Source organism: Dendrobates tinctorius, unplaced genomic scaffold (genome assembly GCF_039654945.1).
Source record: "Dendrobates tinctorius isolate UK_male_01 unplaced genomic scaffold, ASM3965494v1 ptg000007l, whole genome shotgun sequence".
In the NCBI taxonomy this organism is placed as follows: Eukaryota; Metazoa; Chordata; class Amphibia; order Anura; family Dendrobatidae; genus Dendrobates; species Dendrobates tinctorius.
The window spans coordinates 28,741,651-28,764,317 of record NW_027361675.1 but is presented as its reverse complement, the minus strand read 5'-3'; the positions used below and the strand labels follow the sequence as shown (position 1 = coordinate 28,764,317).

The 22,667-nt window shown below is 47.9% G+C and overlaps 1 long non-coding RNA gene across 2 annotated transcripts in view; it reads right to left on the bottom strand.

The window, feature by feature from the left end:
- The window catches only part of LOC141085870 (uncharacterized), a 34,620-nt gene that overhangs the window by 2,487 nt on the left and 9,466 nt on the right, over window positions 1-22,667 (bottom strand). Inside the window, exons 1-4 of one of the 2 annotated variants that reach the window (XR_012231430.1) lie at window positions 20,889-20,971; window positions 19,154-19,244; window positions 4,777-4,976; window positions 3,039-3,165 (exon numbers count right to left, since the gene is read on the bottom strand). This is a non-coding gene — a long non-coding RNA (uncharacterized lncRNA). Of the gene's footprint in view, window positions 1-3,038; window positions 3,166-4,776; window positions 4,977-19,153; window positions 19,245-20,888; window positions 20,972-22,667 lie in introns of those variants that run through there. The other variant, XR_012231433.1, reaches the window with a different exon arrangement.

The window sequence follows — 22,667 nt, the reverse complement described above, 5'->3', positions numbered from 1 at the left end:
GTCTGTGCAGGCTCCGGTGGTCTGTGCCGGCCTGCCGGGGGGCTGTGCCGGCCTGCCGGTGGTCTGTGCAGGCTCCGGGGGGCTGTGCCGGCCTGCCGGGGGGCTGTGCCGGCCTGCCGGTGGTCTGTGCAGGCTCCGGGGGGCTGTGCCGGCCTGCCGGGGGGCTGTGCCGGCCTGCCGGTGGTCTGTGCAGGCTTCGGGGGTCTGTGCAGGCATCGTCCGATGGGACTACAAGTCCCATCGGGCGATGCCTGCTACCGTGACAGTGATTGACACATTAGCCAATGATGGGACAGTAGTAGTCCCATCATCCGGCTAATGTGTTAAATGTTAAAAAAAAAAATACTACATACATACTACATACATACTACATGCATGCTACATACATACTACATGCTACATACATACTACATGCTACATACATACTACATGCATGCTACATACATACTACATGCTACATACATACTACATATATACTACATGCATGCTACATACATACTACATGCTACATACATACTACATGCTACATACATACTACATGCATGCTACATACATACTGCATGCTACATGCATGCTACATACATACTACATACATACTACATGCTACATACATACCACATATATACTACATACATACAATACATTCATACAATACATACATAGACATACAGTACATATAACATAGAGTAACATACTTACCAATACTTGTCACATTGTTCCCCGAAGCCATTGTCTTTTCCGGAATAAATATTAACATAACAAACCACAAAAATACTCACCCACGATCCGAAGCAGTCCACGAGTGTGTCCCACGACGATCTTGGGTAGAGAACTGCAGCATCAGCTGATGCTGCCGTTCTCTACGGGCTGCAGGAATCCAATGACGGAAGGTAGGTATCCTTCCGCACTGTATTCCTCCGCCACTTAAAAAAAAAAAAGTCCCTAGTCTCACTTTATGCCATTGCTGTGTGGGAATTTCCCACGCAGCAATGGCATAAAGTGAGACTAGGGACTTTTTTTTTTTTAAGTGGCGGAGGAATACAGTGCGGAAGGATACCTACCTTCCGTCATTGGATTCCTGCAGCCCGTAGAGAACGGCAGCATCATCTGAGGCTGCAGTTCTCTACCCAAGATCGTCGTGGGACACACTCGCGGACTGCTTCGGATCGTGGGTGAGTATTTTTGTGGTTTGTTATGTTAATATTTATTCCGGAAAAGACAATGGCTTCGGGGAACAATGTGACAAGTATTGGTAAGTATGTTACTCTATGTTATATGTACTGTATGTCTATGTATGTATTGTATGAATGTATTGTATGTATGTAGTATATATGTGGTATGTATGTAGCATGTAGTATGTATGTAGTATGTATGTAGCATGCAGTATGTATGTAGCATGCATGTAGTATATATGTAGTATGTATGTAGCATGCATGTAGTATATATGTAGTATGTATGTAGCATGTATGTAGCATGTAGTATGTATGTAGCATGCATGTAGTATATATGTAGTATGTATGTAGTATGTATGTAGTATGTATGTGGTATGTATGTAGCATGTAGTATGTATGTAGCATGCATGTAGCATGCATGTAGTATGTATGTAGCATGCATGTAGTATGTATGTATGTAGTATGTATATAGCATGCATGTAGTATGTATGTAGTATGTATGTAGTATGTATGTAGTATGTATGTAGCATGCAGTATGTATGTAGCATGTATGTAGTATATATGTAGTATGTATGTAGCATGTAGTATGTATGTAGCATGTAGTATGTATGTAGCATGCATGTAGTATATATGTAGTATGTATGTAGCATGTAGTATGTATGTAGCATGCATGTAGTATATATGTAGTATGTATGTAGTATGTAGTATGTATGTAGCATGCATGTAGTATGTATGTAGCATGCATGTAGTATGTATGTAGCATGCATGTAGTATGTATGTAGTATGTATGTAGTATTTTTTTTTTTTTTTTTTTTTTTTTAACATTTAACACATTAGCCGGATGATGGGACTACTACTGTCCCATCATTGGCTAATGTGTCAATCACTGTCATGGTAGCAGGCATCGCCAGATGGGACTTGTAGTCCCATCGGACGATGCTTGCACAGACCCCCGGACATCAGCACAGCCCCCCGGCAGGCCGGTACAGACCCCCACAGGGTGCACAGACCACCGGCAGGCTGGCACAGCCCCCCGGCAGGCCGGTACAGACCCCCACAGGGTGCACAGACCACCGGCAGGCCGGCACAGCCCCCCGGCAGGCCGGTACAGACCCCCACAGGGTGCACAGACCACCGGCAGGCCGGCACAGCCCCCCGGCAGGCCGGTACAGACCCCGGGCAGTCCACACAGCCCCCCGGCAGGCCGGCAGAGACCCCCGGAAGGCCCGAAATGACGGCGCATCATGATGCGCACACACCGCGCATCATGATGACGTCAGGCTGTCAATCAACTTTGAACTTCCGATTCCGATGCCGAATTCCGATATTGAAAAAATATCGGAAGTCGGTATCGGAATTCCGATACAGCAAGTATCGGCCGATACCCGATACTTGCGGTATCGGAATGCTCAACACTGCCTATGACGCTCTTGGGGTCCAGACGTGTGACTGTGCAAAATTTTGTGGCTGTAGCTACGATGGTGCAGATGCCAATGCATACACTTTTTCCCCATTATGTAGATAGGGGCAAAATTGTTTGGTGAATTTGAATGCGCGGGGTTAAAATTTTGCCTCACAACATAGCTTATGATGCTCTTGGGGTCCAGATGTGTGACTGTGCCAAATTTTGTGGCTGTAGCTGCGACGGTGCGGATGCCAATCCCGGACATACACACATACATACATACACACCCACATTGAGCTTTATATATTAGGTATCTCAACACACAGACATACATGTATATATTGCATAGTCTCCTTTATTATGTATATTGCCATCCCTTATTATACAGTACCTACTCTTGTTATGTACAGTACCGTCCCTTACATATTGGATTATATAGAGCCCTGTTTTTTATTACATACCGTCCTGTCTTGTTAGCTGTATAATGCAATGATGGCTGATGGAGCATGGGAAAGCTTCTTTTCTAATGGAGGAGCTGATGGACTGGTCGTCTGGTCACCGGTTCCTCCATCAGCAGTCATCTTATATCTAAAAAGAGAGGAGACTATGCAATAAAAGAGGGCGCTGTGAATAGCAAAATTAACAAGAATACACTATGTAAGAGACAGTACTGTACATAACAGCAAAGGAAGCTATATAATAATGGATGGGATCATATATAACTAGAGAGGATGGTACATAATAAGGGACGATGTTAAAAGAGGAAACTATGTAATTAAGGATGGTTTTACACAGAATTAGTGAGTACACTATATACTAAGGGACTGTGTTATACATAATAAGTATGAACGCTGTATACTAAGTGACTGTGTTACACATAATAAGAGATAAAAAGGTCTCCCTCCACCTCCCCCTGTTCCTAAGTCCATTATACGTCCCCCTTCCTTCCATTCCAATCCCCCACACCTCTCATTGTCCTCCTCCCCCTGCATCCTATTATTGTCCTCTACCCCACCCCATTATTGCCCTCTTCACCACCTCCATCATTGCCTACTCCATCACCACTATCATTGCTTTCTCCCCCACCACCCCATATCATTGCCCATTCCACCACCCCATCATTGTCGCTTCCCCTCACCACTCCCATCATTGCCCATTCCACCACCTCCATCATTTCCTCCTTCCCCACCACCCCCATTATTGCCCTTTCCACCACCATCATTGTATTCTCCCCACCACCCCATCATTGTTCTTTTGACCACCTTCATCATTGCCCTTCCACCACCTACATCATTTCCTCCTCCCCCACCACCCCCATTATTGCCCTTTCCACCACCACCATCATTGTCCTTTCCAACACCACCATCATTGCATTCTCCCCCACCACCTCATCATTGCCATTTCCACCACCTCCATCATTGTTTTCTCCCCTACCACCCCATCATTGCCCTCTCCATCACCCCCATCATTGCCCTTTCAACCACATCCATCATTTCCTCCTCCCCATCCTCCCCATCATTTCCCTTTCCACCACCATCATTGTCCTTTCCACCACCACCATCCTTGCCCATTCCACCACCTCCATCATTTCCTCCCCCTCCACCCCCATCCTTGCCCATTCCACCATCACTTCCATAATTTCTTCCTCCCCACCATCTCATCCTTGCTCATTCCACCACTTCCATCGCTTCCTCCTCCCCTACCATCCCCATCATTGCCCTCTCCATCACCCCATCATTGCCTTCTCCCCATCAGCCCCATCATTGTCTTCTCCTCTCCCTACACACACAGCACCTTTCACCTCTCTGCACATTCCCCCGCAGTGCTATGCATGCACACACGCAAACACACACAAACAGCACCTCTCACCTCTCCGCATGCTCTGCCACAGCATCACCATCGCCTTCCTCTCTCTGGCACTGCCGGCCACTGAATGATGACATCATCCAGCGGTGCCGCTGTCTGTGTGAGAGGAAGCGCGGGCAGGAAGCAGGACTGCTGCAGCTCCGCTCCGCTGCCATTTTCTCTTGTAGGCAGCAGAGCTTCAGGGATCTCTCCCTGCTCACCCCACATGGCCAGATTGCCCTCATTAATAGCCACCCTGCAGGGACCCCTCTCCACCTCCGGGCCCCGGTGTAGCCAAACAGGCTGCAAATGCAGTATGTCTGCCCATGTGTGGAGGCGCAGACCTTCATTTACCTTATTAGGGTGATGTGCTGGCGGCACTCCCACATCTTGCTGTTTTTGCTGGCCTGGTGGTAGAGAGGGCTGGTGGAGTTTAAATATCGGCACAAATTGCCAAACTGGAAGTGTGTCACCAGGTTCCGGACCAGAAGTGATGTGGCACCAGTGTGGGAGGTTGCCAAGGAAGCGCTGATTCTTCCAGCGGTACAGAAGCCCTGCGCATGTGCGAGACCACACAAAAACAGCAATGTGACTGGGTGATATAGCGCAAGCCTCACATACTATAACTAATACTTATTTCACCTGTGTATGAATACCTTAAAACACTCTCTAATTGTTCTGGCATTTGGCAAATAATAATTATGGTAATCCTAAATTACCTAAAATGCAAAAGGTTTAATCTGATTTCATGTCAGATATTGAGAAAAACATGCATGCATGTGTCTTTTTATATAGTCTATGTAAACTTGTAGTTTCAACTGTGTATATATATACATATATATACAGTTGAAATTACAAGATTACATAGACTATATAAAAAGACACATATGCATGTTTTTCTCAGTATCTGACATGAAATCAGAATAAACCTTTCCCATTTTAGGCAAATTAGGACTACCGTAATCTATATATATATATAAAATTGAATGTATGTGTGTATGTGTGTATCACCAACCAATCACGAAGCATCTTTCATTTCACCAGAGATGTTTAATAGATGAAAGCTGAGCTGTGATTGGTTGCTATGAGCACTTGAGCTATGAGAACAGGTTTCCTACTCCACAACACTTCAGCAGATACTGACAGGTTGGGAGAAATTTAGCATCCCCGGGAAAATAAATTCCCAGCCATTGCCTGCCCTCAGAAAGGAGCAGAGAGCACATGACAGAAATGAATCCCCCCTCCCGTGCCCATATACTCATCAAACATCCTCCATCCCATAGGCACATCTTCCCTCTTAAAGGGATCTCTGGTATGGAAGTTAGGGCAAATCCCTGAGCGCTCTGATTCTGACCCCAGGCTTCTATTAAAGGGATCATTGGTATGGAAGTCAGGGCAAATCCATCCAGTGCTTTGGTTTTGACCCCAGGCCTCTCTTAAAGGGATCCCCGGTATGGAAGTTAGGACCATTCCACTCAGCGCTGTGGTTCTGAACCCAGGGTCTCTTAAAGGGATCATTGGTATGCATACCTCCCAACCATCCTGATTTTCGTGGGACAGTTCCATTTTTGACCCCCCTACCCGTGTCCCACCCGGGACTCTATTTTTCCCACACTGCACTGAGCCGCTACTCCCCCCCATGCACCGACCCCATCCTCACCCTCCCAGAGACCCACCACAGCCTGCAATGACGTCGCTAGGCTGTTCTGTGGCTGTGCGCACAGGACCTGTGATGAGGTCACAGTAGGGGAGGAGTCAGGGGTCACATGATCAGGGGCCTCTGTGTGTGCAGGACTCTGCTGTGCTGGTTGTCATGGTGCTGGATGAGGTGAAGTTTCTGTGTGGGGTCAGGAGGGGTTTACAGGGTGGATGTAGCATAGCTTCGTGTACAAGGTGTACAGAGCGGAGCTGTGTGTACACGAGGCGTACGGAGCGGAGTCGTGTGTGTACGAGGTATAAGGAGCGGAGCTGTGGGTGTACGACATGTACGGAGCAGAGCCGTGTGTTTACGAGGTGTACGGAGCAGAGCCGCACCGCAGCCTGCAATGACATCGCTAGGCTGTTCTGTGGCTGTGCGCACAGGACCTGTGATGCGGTCACAGGAGGGGAAGAGTCAGGGGTCACATGATCAGGGGCCTTCGTGTATGCAGGACTCTGCTGTGCTGGTTGTCATGGTGCTGGATGAGGTGAAGTTTCTGTGTGGGGTCAGGAGGGGTTTACACGGTGGATGAAGCAGAGCTGTGTGTGTACAAGGTGTACAGAGCGGAGCCGTGTGTATACGAGGTCTGCTGAGCGGAGCTGTGTGTGTACGAGGTGTGCGGAGCTGAGCCATGTGTGTACGAGGTGTATGGAGCGAAGCCGTGTGTGTACGGGATGTGCGGAGCAGAGCCGTGTGTGTACGAGGTGTACGGAGCGAAACCATGTGTGTATGAGGTGTACGGAGCGGAACCATGTGTGTACGAGGTGTACGGAGTGGAGCCATGTATGTACGAGGTGTATGGAGCGGAGCCGTGTGTGTACGAGGTGTATGGAGCGGAGCCGTGTGTGTATGAGGTGTATGGAGTGGAGCCACGTGTGTACGAGGTGTATAGAGTGGAGCTGCATGTGTACAGGGTGTGCAGAGCAGAGCCATGTGTACGAGGTGTACGGAGCTGAACCATGTGTACCGAGCGGAACCATGTGTGTACGAGGTGTACGGAGCAGAGCCGTGTGTGTACGAGGTGTACGGAGTGGAGCTGTGCGTGTATGAGGTATATGGAGTGCAGCCACGTGTGTACGAGGTGTATAGAGTGGAGCTGCATGTGTACAGGGTGTGCAGAGCAGAGCCATGTGTACGAGGTGTACGGAGCTGAGCTGTGTGTGTACAAGGTGTGCGGAGTGGAACCGTTTGTGTAAAAGGTGTACTGAGCCAAGTCATGTGTGTACTTTGTGTACGGAGCGGAGCTGCGTGTGTATGGAGTATACGGAGCGGAGCCATGTGTGTATGGGGTGTGCGGAGTGGAGCCGTGTGTATACTGCGTGTACGGAGTGGAGCCAAGTGTGTACGAGGCATACAAAGCAGAACCGTGTGTGTATGAGGTGTGCGGAGCCGTGCGTGTACAAGGTGTATGGTGGGGAGCTTTCATACTTCCCCACCGTCCCGGATCTAGCGGGACAGTCCTGATTTTGAGAGTCTGCCCCACTGTCCCGGCGTGAGCTTACTTTTCCCGCAGACACAGGAGTACACGGCAGAGCCCCGAGGAGCACTTTAAAACTCGCTCATGATGGTCCACCGGAAGTGATGTGCCTGAAGCTGACCGGAAATGAGGTAATTTCATGAGGAGATTATGACGGAACCACGGAGGCACTTCAGGGAATGCTTCAGATCCATCACCTTGGCCTCCTTCGATAGCGCAGACAGCAGGATCGCCTTGGAATCGGGGATGCTGGCCATGTGAGCGGATCATGATATGCCCTCCACCAGAGGCTCAGGTGGGCATTACAATGGGAGCTGGGCTGCTATAGTATCTTTATAGAATCTTTCTTTATCTCTCTGTTTCTTTCTCTGTTCTTTCTTTCTCTATCTCTGTTCTTTCTTTCCCTCTCTTTCTTTCTCTCTTTCTGTTTTTTCTTTTTTTCTTTCTTTCTTTCTCCTCTTTCTTTTTTTCTCTCTGTTCTTTCTGTCATGATCCAGGTTGGATATGACAGAGATAAAGCACAGGTAACCTTTTTTTTCTGTGCTTAGGTTTGTTTTTTGCCCCCGGTGGCCATTAGGATTATTGCACTGTGGTGTCTTTTGTTCTAAATTTGCCCCCCGGTGGTGGTGAGTGTCATTGCACTTGGTTACTTTAGTTTTGTGCACGTAATTATAAAACAGGTGTGATTGCTCTATAAAAGAGTGTCAGGTGTGGTAATCACTGTTGGTGAAAGTCCTCAGTTACAAGCAAGCCTGGGTGAAGGATGGAGCTGAAGGAGAGTCCCGGGCATCTCAGTGAGAGTCCTGGAGTGTCAGAGGAGTTCTTGCATGGCTTGGCGGAGTGGCAGCTATGGTGTAGAGCTGCACTCATGATGCTGGACTCTGTTGCTGGAAAGCTGGACTCAAGATGCTGGACTCTTTTGCTGGAAAGCTGGACTCATATGCTGGACTCTGTTTCTGGACAGCTGCATGCAGGTGGTGGACTCTGTTTGCTCCAAGGCTGCACTATGGTTTTGGATCCGGTCGGAGGAAAAGATGCAAGCAGGTGGTGGGCTCTGTTGCTGGGAGCGTAAACGACAGAGCAAAGCTAAGTGGTGTTTCCCTGTTTTGTCTCTTTTCCTTATGTGTGTTTTAGTGCAGTGGTGGGATTAGTTTCCGCACTGTCTACTTCACTAGTGAGGGTTTACGTGCAGGGTGAGTCAGGGTTTTTAGGTTCCTGATCGTCGCCCGGTGCGGAACCGACCTAGGGAACGTTAGGAGTGTAGAGACACTGACTCAGGGGAGTGCAGGAGGTCTCCACTTCCCCGTTCCCTATCGTAGGGCCACCATTGTTATTGTTACCCAGGTTTTCCATTTTATTGTTTAAATTCGCCTTACTGAAGGCGGGGTTTCCAGACTTATGTGTATTTCCGAAATTTGCCTGTTGGAGGCGGCGTATACAGCTGCACGTTTTATTATTTAAATTCGCCCAACTGGAGGCGGTGTATCCAGGGTCACGCGTGTCATCTAAATCCGCCCTGCTGGAGGCGCTGTGTCCAGCCACGCGTGACCGTGACATTTTCTCTTTCTTTCTTTACTTCTTTCTCTCTCTCTCTCTGGTCTTTCTTGGTCTCTCTCTGTTCTTTCTTTCCCCTCTTTCTCTGTTCTTTTTTTTCTCTTTCTTTCTCTCTGTTCTTTCTTTCCTTCCCCTCTTTCTTTCTCGCTGTTCTTTCTTTCCCCTTTCTTTCTCTCTCTTTGTTCTTTCTTTCTTTCCCCTTTTTCTTTCTCTCTCTGTTTTTTCTTTCTCTCTCTGTTCTTTTTTCTGTCCCCTTTTTCTCTCTCTGTTCTTTCTTTCTTTACCCCTCTTTCTTTCTCTCTGTTCTTCCTTGCTCTCTCTTTCTTTCTCTCTATGTTCTCTCTCTGTTCTTTCTTTCCCCTCTTTCTCTCTCTGTTATTTCTTCTTTCTCTCTCTGTTCTTTCATTCCCCTCTTTCTTTCTCTCTCTGTTATTTCTTCTCTCTCTGTTCTTTCTTTCTTTCCCCTTTCTTTCTCTCTATCTCTGTTTTTTCTTTCCCCTCTTTCTTAATCACTCTCTGTTCTTTCTTTATTTTTTTCCTCTTTCTTTCTCTCTCTGTTCTTTCTTTCCCCTCTTTCTTTCGCTCTCCCTCTGTTCTTTTTTCTGCCCCTCTTTCTTTCTCTGTTCTTTCTTTCTTTCCCCTCTTTCTTTCTCGTTCTCTGCTCTTTCGTTCTCGCTCTCTGTTTTTTCTTTTCGCTTTCTTTCTCTCTCTGTTCTTCCATTCTCTTTCTCTCTCTGTTCTTTCTTTCCCCTTTCTCTCTATGCTCTTTCCCCTTTTTCTTTCTCTTTCTCTCTCTTTTCTTTCTTTCCCCTCTTTCTTTCCCTCTGTTCTTTCTTTCCCCTTTATTTCTCTCTCTTTGTTCTTTCTTTTTCCCCTCTTTCTTTCTCTCTCTCTGTTCTTTCTTTCCCCTTTTTCTCTCTCTGTTTTTCCTTTCTCTTTCTCTCTCTGTTCTTTCTTTCCCCTCTTTCTTTCTCTCTGTTCTTTCTTTACCCTTTCTTTCTCTCTCTCTGTTCTTTCTTTCTCCTCTTTCTTTCTCTCTCTGTTATGAATGAGTCACCGTAGGAGGCAAAAGCAGAAATACAAGCTAAGTCCAGAAAACCAGAGAATTTGGCAACTATCAGATTGCAGACCCCTGAACCTATCAACACAACTAGCAGTAGCCGTGGGGGGTTCCTACGATGCCCTAGACCCCTCGATCACAGCCGGAGAATTACATAGGCCTAAAGAAAGAAAGGGGAAATCTAAACTGCCCCAGAGCAGACCCCAAAGCAATAGGCAGCCCCCAACATATAATGACGGTGAAGCAAGATGAAAATACTAACACAGACCGAAAGATAGACTGAGCAAAGACGGGGCCCAAAACTACCTAGATAGGAAAGGACAGTAAGGCTGCTGTCTGCAATCTGCCAAAACCCTATCAAAGACATAAGCCAACAAGCAGATATGAAAAAGGCCCTGAAGCAGCTAGGCTTCAAAAACTAAATCAGCACTCAGGTATTTTCAGAAGACAGAGCTAAATGAATTCAGCACACCCCAGCAGGGAATGGCAGAAATCCAGAAAAACAAAGCAAAACAAAGTCAAAGCACCAAAGCAAAAGGCCGAGCAGCAAACTTAGCTTTAGAGGAGCAGGAATTCAGACTGGTCTCCAAGGGTCCCACAGAGAAATCACCCGCAGGGCAGAAGGGCGTCGGCAGCCTTATATCCAGTCAGTAACTCCACTCAGCCAGTCATCATCATCAGCCTCAGGTGTTTGATAATCAGGCTCACTACCTTTCTTTACCAGAAGAGGGAGTTCCTCGGGCCTCAGTAATGAAGGAGAAAATGAACTCACAACAGTACCTCCCCCTTGAGGAGGGGTCACCGAACCCTCAACTACACCACCAGGGCGATCAGGGTGAGCCCGATGAAAGGCACGCACCAATCTTTTGGCATGAATATCAGAGGCAGAGACCCAGGAATTATCCTCCTGACCATAACCCTTCCACTTAACCAAATACTGGAGTCTCTGTCTAGCCAGACGGGAATCCAGTACTTTCTCTACCTCATATTCCATGTTACCTTCAACCAATACAGGGTCTGGAGGTGCCACCCCCGGAACAACAGGTTCAACAAACCTCTTCAACAAAGATTTATGGAACACATTATGGATTTTAAATGTGACAGGAAGAGCCAAACGAAAAGAGACCGGATTAATAATCTCCACAATCTTGTAAGGTCCAATAAATCTAGGCTTAAACTTAGGAGAAGCCACCTTCATAGCAATATTTTTTGATGATAACCACACCATATCACCAACCTTAAACTGGGGACCAATGGTCCTATGACGGTTGGAAAACCGCTGGGCCTTTTCCTGGGAGATAGATAACTTATCCACCACTTGGTCCCAGATCTGGTGCATTCTCTCCACCACAGTGTCAACACCTGGGCAGGCAGAGGGCTCCACCTGCCCTGAAGAAAATCGAGGATGAAACCCAAAGTTACAAAAAAAAGGTGACATCAAAGTGGCAGAACTAGCTCTATTATTTAAAGCAAATTCGGCCAAGGGCAAAAATGAAACCCAATCATCCTGATCAGCAGAAATAAAACATCTCAAATATGACTCCAAGGTCTGGTTTGTTCTCTCTGTCTGCCCATTGGTCTGAGGGTGAAAAGCAGAGGAGAAGGACAACTGAATTCCCAGCCTGGAACAGAAAGTTCTCCAAAATCTAGACACAAACTGGACTCCTCTGTCAGATACAATGTTCTCAGGAATCCCGTGCAAACGAACCACCTGTTGTAAAAACAGGGGCACCAACTCAGAGGAAGACGGCAACTTAGGGAGTGGTACAAGATGAACCATCTTAGAGAACCTATCACAAATCACCCAAATAACAGTCATCCTCTGAGAGACAGGCATATCAGAGATGAAATCCATTGAAATATGGGTCCATGGCCTCTTGGGGACAGGCAAAGGCATCAACAACCCACTAGAGCGAGAACACGATTTAGACCGGGAGCACGTCCCACAGGACTGCACAAAATTCCTGACATCACGAGACAAGGAGGGCCACCAAAAAAACCGACTCACCAGATCTCTAGTACCAAAAATACCTGGATGACCAGCCAAAGCAGAGCAATGAACTTCAGACAAAGCAGAGCAATGAACTTCAGACATCACTCTCTTCTTCCACTGGTCAGGAACATACAACTTTCCACTGGGACAATGCTCAGGTTTGTCCTCCTGGAACTCTTCCAGAGCACGTCTCAAATCGGACGAGATGGCAGAAAGAACTACCCCTTCGCCTAAGATGGTAGCAGGCTTGGTCACCACAGGAGAATCAGCAAAGAAGCTCCTAGAGAGGGCGTCTGCCTTGACATTCTTTGTTCCAGGAAGAAAAGAAACCACAAAATCAAAACGTGTAAAAAACAAGGCCCACCTAGCCTGTCTAGGGTTCAAGCGCTTAGCCGACTCTAGGTAAATCAAATTCTTGTGGTCAGTGAGGACCACGACTTGATGCTTAGCTCCCTCCAACCAATGTCTCCACTCCTCAAATGCCCATTTCATGGCCAACAGTTCCCTATTCCCCACATCATAGTTACGTTCTGATAGAGAGAACTTTCGGGAAAAGAAAGCACAGGGATTCATTTTAGATGTTACAGGATCCTTTTGGGACAAAACAGCTCCTGCACCAATCTCAGAAGCATCCACCTTTACCTGGAATGGAAGTGAGACATCAGGTTGCCGCAAAACCGGGGCGGAGGTGAATCTTCGCTTCAGCTCCTGAAAGGAAGAAACAGCCTCCGGAGACCAATTTAACACATCAGCACCCTTTTTAGTCAAATCAGTCAATGGCTTGGCAATACTAGAAAATTTTGCTATAAATTTCCGATAAAAATTAGCAAAACCCAAAAACTTCTGGAGGGCCTTCAAAGAAGTGGGCTGAACCCAATCGTGAATGGCCTGTACCTTGGCCGGGTCCATTTCAATAGTTGACGGGGACAAAATAAATCCCAAAAAAGAAATCCTCTGTACTCCAAAAAGGCATTTAGATCCTTTGACATACAGGGAATTCTCCCTCAAGATCCGGAACACAGTCCGAATATGTTCCACATGAGAATCCCAATCCTTGGAGAAGATCAAAATATAATCCAGATAGATAATCAAAAATTTATCGACAAAATCTTGGAAAATATCGTTCATGAAGCACTGGAAGACAGAAGGGGCATTAGTGAGCCCAAAAGGCATCACCAGGTACTCAAAATGTCCCTCCGGAGTATTAAACGCCGTCTTCCATTCATCCCCATGCTTAATGCGAATAAGATTATACGCCCCCCTGAGGTCAAGCTTGGTAAACCAGCAAGCACCTTTAACTCTGGAGAATAGATCAGAAATCAGGGGTAACGGATACTGATATTTAACAGTAATTTTGTTGAGGGCACGGTAATCAATACAAGGTCTTAATGATCCATCCTTTTTGGCTACAAAATAAAAACCGGCACCTAAGGGTGACGAGGATGGTCTAATATGACCCTTCTCCAACGCCTCCTTAATATAGGATCGCATAGCCTCGTGCTCGGGTACAGATAAATTGAAGAGCCGACCCTTGGGAAATTTACACCCCGGGCTCAGTTCAATTGCACAGTCATAACTCCTATGAGGAGGCAGAGACGCAGACTCATTCTCACTAAATACATCATAAAAGTCCGCCAAATAATCAGGAACATCATGCGACTAAGGAGAGGTGGAAAACACCGGAGCCTCACTAAAGGCACACTGACAAGCCCAACTCACCACAGACACAGATTTCCAATCCAAAACTGGATTATGAATCTGTAACCAGGGAAACCCCAGAACAATAGTACCATGCAGATTATGCAACACCAAAAATCTGCAATTTTCTTGATGGTCTGGGGCGACCCGCATTACCACCTGGGTCCAAAACTGGGGTTTATTTTTAGCCAAAGGGGTAGAATCAATCCCCCTCAAAGGGATAGGCGTCTGCAGAGGTGTCATCGGAAATCCACAACGTTTAGCAAAATCCAAGTCCATTAGGTTTAGGGCTGCTCCCGAATCCACAAAAGCCTTGGTGGAAAATGTGGACAGGGAGCAGATCAGAGTAATAGCCAGAAGAAACTTAGGTTGAACACCCCCAACAGAAAACGTGTGTTCAAAGCGTTTCTCTCGTTTAGGACAGACAGAAATAATATGCGAGGCATCTCCACAGAAAAAACACAACTTATTACGCCTTCTGAACTCCTGACGCTGCTCTCTGGAAAAAACTCTATCACATTGCATAGGTTCAGACATTTGTTCAACAGGTGGCAACACCTCTCGTGCAGCTTTGCGTTCGTGCAAACGCCGATCAACCTGAATGGCTAATGACATAGAATCGTCAAGACCAGAGGGAACAGGAAATCCCACCATAGTATCTTTTACGGCTTCTGACAACCCCTTCCGAAAGAGAGCAGCCAAGGCATTATCGTTCCAGGTAGTAAGTACTGCCCACTTTCGGAATTTTTGACAGTACAATTCTGCAGAATCACGACCCTGGCTCAATGCCAGCAGGGTCTTTTCAGCCTGATCAATGGCATTAGGTTCGTCATACAACAACCCCAAAGCTTGAAAGAATGCGTTCACATTAGTCAGAATAGGATCATCTGGTTTCAAAGAAAACGCCCAATCCTGGGGATCGCCACACAGCAAAGAGAGGACAATTTTAACCTGATGCGCGGAGCTCCTTGACGAGTTAGGCTTCAAGGCAAAAAATAATTTACAATTATTTTTGAAATTCAAAAATTTAGACCGATCCCCAAAAAATACATCAGGTGTAGGAATCTTTGGTTTAGCAGCGTGTGAATGAGCAAGGTAGGCGGAAATTATTTTCTTGCCCCTTTTTCTTTCTCTGTTCTTCCTTGCGCTTTCTCTCTCTGTTCTTTCTTTCTATGTTCTCTCTCTGTTTTTTCTTTCCCCTCTTTCTTTCTCTCTCTCTGTTCTTTCTTTCCCCTCTTTCTTTCTCTCTAGCTCTCTGTTCTCTTTCTTTCTTTCTCTGTTCTTTCTTTTTTGTCTTTCTTTCATTCTCTCTCTGTTCTTTCTTTCTTTCCCCTCTTTCTTTCTCTCTCTGTTCTTTCTTTCTTTCCCCTCTTTCTTTCTCTCTCTCTGTTCTTCCTTTCTCCTTATCACTCTTTTCTTTCTTTCTGTTCTCTCTCTGTTATTTCTTTCCCCTCTTTCTCTCTCTCTGTTCTTTCTTTCTCTCTGTTCTCTCTCTCTGTTCTTTCTTTCCCCTCTTTCTCTCTCTGTTATTTATTTCCCCTCTTTCTTTCTCTCTCTCTCTGTTCTTTCTTTCCCCTCTTTCTTAATCGCTCTCTGTTCTTTCTCTCTCTGTTCTTTTTTTTCTTTCCCCTCTTTCTTTCTCTCTGTTCTTCCTTTCTCTTTCTCTCGCCCTTCAGGAACAGGAAATCCTACAGATACATAAGGGCGGCACCTCTCCCACGCATCAGTTGGTTTCCTGTTCCTGGAGGACAGGATTCCCTACAGATTGTATCATCATGGAATCCCCAGGCCGGCTGTCCGACTCAGGTAGCGGGGCGGCCTCCTACCTCGGGCAGTGCGGGGTCCCCTGGAAGCGCCACGGTGGGCCTGGGCAGGGCTCCACGACAGTGTGTGGAGCAGGTGGGAGCGGGGTCCGGCGGATGCCAGTCTCTAGGGCCAGCACCGGCAGGTGAGTATAGATCCCCCCGGACCCTGATCCCCAGGCCTCCTGGTGCGGTCTCTCTATGGTCCGGTCGCGGTAGGGGGCCAGCGGCTGTGGCTCGGTGGCATGCGAGGAGCGCCATGCCGGGTCGGGCGGAGCCCGGAAGTGGCGCGGCCGGCGAGGGGCGGGGACGGTAGCGCCGGGCCGGAAGTCAGATGCCGGTCGGCTTTTCTCCCCTGTGCGTTGCCGGGCACGGCGGCGCAGGCACCGGCATAGCGGCGGGGGCGGGGGAGCGAAGCGCAGGGAGGAGAGTCCATAGACGTCGGGAGGGGGAGGGGGGGAATTAGCACCTGGCCATGACACCTGTTAACCCGGATTTCCGGGGGGAGTATAAAAAAGGGCACAGAAACGCTGCAGAGCGGCTTTAGCTCATGTGCAGCAATGGACGAGCCAGAAGCTCCTGTGACCCAGCTGGACCGAGAGTAGGAACGTACCTCAGAGAGGTCCCAGACCAGCTCCCAGCAAAAGAAAAAACGAACTGGACAATCCGGTCACAGAAGTTCCTCCAGGTTGAAGGATCCAGCTGCCCCCCCGTGATCCGGTACCTATGCCTTCTGCTCAGGGTAAGAGATCTTCATGAATTTGCCCTGATGCTGTGTTCCCCTTATGTTTTCCTCCTATAGGGGAGGAAGTGCGCTGACAAGGCAAAAAACAGGGAGTGCGCCCTTTGCAAATGCCCCTTGCCGGACGTCTACCCTAAAAAACTGTGCCAGTCATGTATACGGCAGATGGTAAAAAAAAAAAAAAAGAAATGAGGGAGTAGTCCCAAAAATTACCATACATACTTCCTTACCCTTTCCACACTCCTACAGGTGGCGGAAGAAACCCCTGACTTCGCTACGTGTCAAAGGGAAATTATCAGGACGGAGGTTAAAGCCCTAAAGTCCGTATCCCAGGGGGAGTCATCTAGGAAAAGAAAGAGAGCAAGTTTCTCAGGGTCGGGCTCCTCAGCTGACCCTAGAGGAAATGAAGATTCCGCAGAGTCCTCGACCTCCTCGTCAGCATCCTCTTCAGAGGAAGACGCCAGTCATTTCTGCCTAGGCCTAGAACAAGTGGACAACCTAGTCAAGGCAGTTAGGGCTACCAGGGGAGTAACAGACACAAAACCAGAACGTTCAGCGCAGGACCTAATGTTCGGTGGTTTAGACCCCAGGAAACGTAGGTCATTCCCGTTAAACGACAAGGTCCAAAACCTGACCCATAGGGAATGGAAGAAACCAGAAAGGAAAGGCTCCCTACCGCCAGCTTTTAAGTTGCGATATCCCTTTGAGGACCCCATGGTGAACAAATGGGACAAAGCCCCGAAATTGGACGCAGCAGTGGCTAAAGCATCCAAAAAATCCACTATTCCCTTTGATGACATGGTTTCTTTAAAAGATCCACTAGAAGGCAGACTCCTACCTGAAAGGGACATGGGAAATGTCAGCTGGCACCCTGAGACCGGCAGTAGCAGCTACCTGTACAGCCAGATCTATGATGGTCTGGCTGGACCAGCTGGAATCACAATTAGAGGACAGAGCCTCGAGAGAATCTATCTTGAAGACCCTACCTACCATCCAGAATGCGGCAGCCTTTTTAGCCGACGCTTCGGCAGATTCGGCAAGAATGGCGGCCAAAGCCGCATGTCTATCAAATGCAGCCCGAAGGGCTATATGGCTAAAGTGCTGGCCCGGGGATATCCAGGCCAGATCCCAACTTTGCTCCATCCCGTGTGAGGGGGAATATCTATTTGGACCAGTCCTAGATGAACTCCTGGAGAAAGCCGGCGACGATAAAAAGAAATTCCCTTCCCTGCCCACCCCTTCCTATAGACGTCCCTTTGCTAGGAAGAGATTTTTTCGTAGAAGATCATCCAGAGACCGGGGCAGATGGGAAGATAAAAAGAAAAAAGGTACCGGGTTTATGTTTGGAGGGGGACGCCAGGAAGCATCCCGTGAGGCCAAGAAACCTCCCCAATGACTAGCGGCTCCGGTGGGAGGTAGACTATCGACCTTCTACCAAGCCTGGTCGCGGATCTCAAACATTAACTGGATCCTGGGGTTGGTAGCCTCAGGTCCAAGGCTAGAATTTGCCTATGCCCCCGGAACAGTTTTAAGGTCACCCCGCTCAGGTCTTCCCTGTCGGAACAGGCTGCCCTAGAGACCGAAATCCATGACCTATGCCATAAAGGAGTACTGATAAAGGTACCAGAGGCAGAGAAGGGCGAAGGCTTTTACTCCCCCCTATTTTTGGTCCATAAACCGGATAATTCTTACAGGACCATAATCAACCTGAAGGCACTCAACAAATACCTGGTCATTCGGCCATTCAAAATGGAAACAATCAATTCCACAATAAAGTTACTGTTTGAAAACTGCTTTATGGTGGTGTTGGATTTAAAAGACGCCTACTACCATATACCCATCCATGCGTCTCATCAGCGATTCCTTAGAGTGGTGGTTCATTTAGAGGCGTCATTGCAGCATTTCCAATATGTCGCCCTTCCCTTTGGAATAGCAGTCGCCCCCCGGGTGTTCACTAATGTTATAGCGGAGGTTATGGCCCATCTATGAGAAGCAGACATCCTGGTAATCCCCTACCTGGATGACTTCCTTATTGTAGGCAGAACAGCAGACCAATGTCAGGATCAATTGCAAATAGCAAAATCAGCTCTGGCACGGTTAGGGTGGCTACTAAACATTAAGAAGTCCCGTCTACAGCCCATGAGAGTTCTGCAGTTCTTGGGCCTAACCCTAGATTCGTGGAATCAGGAGTGTCGTCTTCCACCCGAAAAATTAGTTTTCCTACATCATCAGGTCTCGAACGCCTCCAATAACCCCACCATGTCTCTTAGGAAGGCGATGTCCCTCCTAGGTTCTCTCTTGTCATGCATCCCCGCGGTCCGGTGGGCCCAGTTCCATACAAGGGTGCTACAGGGTGAGGTTTTACGTCATCAAAAAATCATGGGCGGTTATCTAGAAGGCCAGTTGACTTTGTCCCAACATACTCTGAAGTCCCTTGATTGGTGGCTAGATGAAAACAATCTAGCCAGAGCAGAGGCATAGCTAGGGTTTTGCTTTGGGGGGGTGAAACTTCTGAGTGGGCCCCTAACTAGGTAACTTTGATTACAACTCGGTGACGCACCATAATAGTGGATGTAGGAGATGACTGCGCTGTTACTGAAAATAATCCCAATATAAAGACCAACATGGATATTACATGGTCAGTGGTAAATACCAGTCCTACAAAACATACAAGTGATTACTGCACAGTTACAGATAGTGCCTTACCGCTGACGTTCTTTCTGATGGAATCGTTCACTATTCACGTCTTTTCGATCTGGCCCAGACCGACATGACAACTTCTCCAGCCACGACTCTGCTACAGAGAATACAACAAAGACATGTTTCACTTCTCATATTCCAGCCCCATCACCATCTATCCCCAACCTGCACAAACTCCTCATCCTGCTGATACCTCAATACTGAGCCGCTGCTGCCGTATGTGTCCCTATTACTGCACCTGATATCCCAATACTGAGCCTCTGCTGCCATATGTGCCCCTATTACTGCACTTGATACCTTAATATTGAGCCACTGCTGCCGTATGTGTCCCTATTACTGCACCTGATACCGCAATACTGAGCCACTGCTGCCATGTGTGCCCCTATTACTGCACCTGATACCCCAATGCTGAGCCGCTGCTGCCGTATGTGTGCCTATTACTGCACCTGATACCCCAATGCTGAGCCGCTGCTGCCGTATGTGTGCCTATTCCTGCACCTGATACCCCATTGCTGAGCCGCTGCTGCCGTATGTGTGCCTATTACTGCACCTGATACCCCAAAGCTGAGCCGCTGCTGCCGTATGTGTCTCTATTACTACACCTGATACCGCAATGCTGAGCCGCTGCTGCCATATGTGTCCCTATTACTGCACCTGATACTCCAATGCTGAGCCGCTGCTGCCGTATGTGTCCCTATTACTGCACCTGATACCCCAATGCTGAGCCGCTGCTGCTGCCGTGTGTCCCTATTACTGCACCTGATACCCCAATACTGAGCCGCTGCTGCCATATGTGTCCCTATTACTGCACCTGATACCCCAATACTGAGCCGCTGCAGCTGTATGTGTCCCTATTACTGCACCTACTGTGTGGTTCTGTGTGACCTCTAAATTCTAAAGCATCCCTCTATAATATATTAATGCCGGGTGCAATTGCCCATGAAAACAGTGCCCACATATTGTCTCCTAGAATGTAATATTGCCCTCTGTGTGCCCCGTTTGACAGTCACTGTAACCTGAGTTCCCCTATAACAATAAGTGCCCACTTTACATTTATTAATGTCCTGAGTCCCCCCTGTACAGCTCCCCTATACACAGTAATATGCCCCCTCACTGTATACATACTGACCCCTTAGTATCCCCCAATGATGACTCCAACACTGTATGATGGCCCCCTCAATAATCTCCACATTGTATGATGGCCCCCTAGATAGCCTCCATATAGTATAATACACCAGATAGTCCTCAATATCGTATAATGCAGCCCCCATAGGCAGACTCTACAGTATAATGCAGCCCCCCCATGGGCAGACTCAATAGTATATTGCAGCCCCCCCATAAGCAGACTGTAATGTAAGGCAGCACCCCCCAACCCCCCTATAGGCAGCCTGTAATATAAGGCAGCTCTCCCCCCATAGGCAGACTGTAGTATAAGGCACCCCCCATCCCCTATAGGCAGACTGTAGTATAAGGCAGCACCCCCCATTCGCTCCATACACCTTGTACACATACGGCTCCGCTCCGTACACCCCGTACACACACGTTTCCGCTACGTACACCTTGTACACACACGGCTCCGCTCCGAACACCTTGTACACAAACCGCTCCGCTCACCCCATACATACGCGGCTCCGCTCCTCCGTACACCTCATACACACACAGCTCCGCTCTGTACACCTCATATACACACAGCTCTGCTACATCCACCTGGCTGTAAACCCCTCCCGACCCCACACTTCACCTTATCCAGCACCAATGCATGACAACCAGCACAGCAGAGTCCTGCAACCAGCCACTGAAGTCCCTGATCATGTGACCCCCTGACTCCGCCCCTCGTGTGACCTCATCACAGGTCCTGTGCACACAGATTAACTCAGGATGACATTGCTGGCTGTGAGCCCACTGCTGGCACCGGGGCCCCCCACTGCCTTCTCAGGGGCCCATAGCGGCCGTGTGGCAGAGTAGGGAGATCGATTCTCCCTGCTCTGCCGCAGAATGTAACTGTATTGGCGTGCTGTGCACGCCGATACAGTTACATTAGTGTAGCTCCGGTGGGCCCCCTCAGAGAGCAGGGCTGGGGCGACCGCCCCCTCTGCCCCCCCGGTAGCTACGGTACTGAGCCAGAGGGGTGCCCTGGGAATATAACATAACCCGGGTAGTCACCACAGACGCAAGCCCTATGGGTTGGGGGGCCCACATGGGGGAGGTCTTAATCCAGGACCTATGGGAGTACCAACAGTTGGTAATATCCTCCAACCTGAAAGAGCTAACAGCCGTAGAGCAGGCAGTTAAAAACCTTCTTATGTATCTACAGGGTCACCATGTTCGAATATTCTCCGACAATTAGGTCACCGTGGCTTACATCAACCACCAAGGTGGGACTCGTTCCAGAGCCCTGATGAAAGTAGCAGAGCGGCTGTTTCAATGGGCGGAGCAACATCTCCTGTCCTTAACAGCTCTGCACATAAAAAGAAAAGAAAACACCACAGCAGACTTCCAAAGCCGCAACCTTCTAAGGGTATGTGCACACAGTGCGGATTCTGCTGCGGATCCGCAGCGTTTCTGCAGCTGCGGGTCCGCAGCAGATTTAGGTGCGTTGTACAGTACCATTGTTTTCAATGGTAAACTGGAAAACGCTGTGCACATGCTGCAGATTTTTCCGCGCGGTTTTGCTGCGGTTTACAATCCGCAGCATGTCAATTCTTTTGTGCAGAAACGCTGCAGTTTCACACCTCATCCATTATGAGGTATGAAACCGCAGTGCAAAACCGCAGGCAAATCCGCAGATAAACCGCAGGACTGGGTTCTGCAGGCTGTAGTCCCTCCCTAAAGTAATTATTACTCTCTGTAATTCTCTCAGGTGGTGCTGTCATGGACGATCGAATAAAGTCGTAGTTACTCACCGGTTAACGGTATTTTTTGGAGTCCTTGACAGCACCCGTATATTCCCTCCCTTTAGTTTGATTTGGGTGTGCACTTCTTCCTCTTATATGTACACTGTTAATTAGTAGTTGTGTAAAGTATTGTACATAAATTATGCTATTAACCTCGGTGGTCCTCTTGTGCTCTGTAGACCAACTGATGCGTGGGAGAGGTGCCACCCTTATGCATCTGTAGGATTTCCTGTTCCTGAAGGGCGGATCCCCTCTCTCAGGTGGTGCTGTCATGGACTCTGAAAAATACCGTTAACCGGTGAGTAACTACGACTTTCTCCTCTCTCTGTTCTTTCTTTTGCTCTCTGTTTTTTCTTTCCCCTCTTTCTTTCTCTTTCTCTGTTCTTTCTTCTTTCTCTCTCTGTTCTTTTTTTCTTTCCCCTCTTTCTTTCTCTTTAGCTCTCTGTTCTTTCTTTCTCTCTGTTCTTTCTTTTTTTCTCTTCTTTCATTCTCTCTCTGTTCTTTCTTTCTTTCTCTCTCTGTTCTTTCTTTCTTCCCCTCTTTCTTTCTCTCTCTGTTCTTCCTTTCTCTCTGTTCTTTCTATCTGTTAGTTCTCTGTTATTTCTTTCCCCTCTTTCTCTCTCTCT